Raw genomic sequence first — 1,605 nt, forward strand, 5'->3', positions numbered from 1 at the left:
TGCTAGAGTATTCTAGACATTTTAGATATGAGTCCCTTATCAGATAAATCATTGTCAAATATTTTTTTCCAGTCTATGCTTTTCCTTCTTACCATTCTTAGAAGGTCCCATTTATCTCTTTTCTTCTCAGATGAAGTTTACAGTCTTTGGTTTTACTCGTAGGTCCTCTGATCCATCTTGAGTTGGTTTTGGTGTATAGTGTGAGGTGTGGATCTTGTTTGAGTGGTTTTCCAGTTTTGCCGACACATTTGTTTAAAAAGGCTGTAATTTCCCCTCATGTCTCCTTGTCAAAAATCGGTTGACCATAGGTAGATGAGCTGATTTCTGGTTTCTCAATTTTATTCCATTGATCTGTATGTCTGTCACTGTACCAGTATGCTGTCTTCACCACCATGGTTGTGTAGTAGGATTTGAGATAAGGGAGTGAGATACCTCCTACCTTGTTTTCTATTTTTTAGGAGTCCTTTACTTGTTTGGAGTCTCTGTCCATTTTCCATCTAATTGAAGAATGGAATCAGTATCTGTATTGGGATTGCATTGAATTAGTAGATTGCCTTTGGTATAATTGTCATTTCTAAGATACTGAGGCTTCCTGCCCATGAGCATGGTATATTCTTCCATTTCCCCAGGAGGTCTCTTTTTGTTTCTTGTAGTAATGTTTTGTCATTTTCTTTAAATACGTCCTTTGTGTTTCTACTTAGATTTACTCCCAAGCATTTAATCTTGTGACAAGCTATTGTGATGAATATTGTTTTTCTTAGTTCCATTTCTGTATCCTCTTTGTCACTGTAGTGAAATCCAATTGAGTTTTTGTTGTTGATGATCTTGCATCCTGCTACTTTGCTAAACTGGTCAACTCTCTATGTCCAGTAGTTGTCTCGATGAGTCTTTAGGGTTTTCTAAATATCAACTAGGGTTTTCTATCATATCAACTGCATTTAAAGATTTTTACCTCATTTTTGCCAATGTAGCACGTTTTTGAATCTTGGATTGTTACCGTTACCTCACAATGATTAAGAAATTGTTTTAGCTAGTTGTCAAGATGGTATCGTGATTGTGTATCTCTCTTCAGCTACATAAAATGATAATAGAAAATACTAAAATTTGCTTCAAAATTGATAGTGGGGGCTATCAGTGGTAAGATACAGGAATAAATATTGGTGCTGGCATATTATCTCCTGTACTTATCTATTGCCATGTAAAAATTATCCCCAAAATATAACAGCTTAAAACAAAACTATCTGTAGTTTTGAGGGTCAGGAAAACTAGGAGCAGCTTAACTAAGTGGTTCTGGTTCATGGTTTCTCATCAGGTTGTCAGGATGTAAGCTGGAGCTGCAGTCTTTGAGGATTTGGCTAGGGCTGAAGGATTGAATTCCAGATTCACTTATGAAGCTGTTGGTGGGAAGCTTCAATTCTAGGCCCAAGGTTGCTCACAACTTGCTTTGTCCCAGAGTAATAAGAGAGCAGGCAGACACTATAGTCCCTTCTAAAATATAATCTAAACAGGAACATACTGTCACTTCTAGTTGTCTTGGTCACAAATAAAACCCTTCTACGTTGTGAGATGGGACAGAGAAGAAAGGTGCAACTGCCTGGAGAGATG

This window comes from Elephantulus edwardii, unplaced genomic scaffold (assembly GCF_000299155.1).
Source record: "Elephantulus edwardii isolate Elephantulus edwardi_28Jun2011 unplaced genomic scaffold, EleEdw1.0 scaffold00031, whole genome shotgun sequence".
Lineage (NCBI taxonomy): Eukaryota > Metazoa > Chordata > Mammalia > Macroscelidea > Macroscelididae > Elephantulus > Elephantulus edwardii.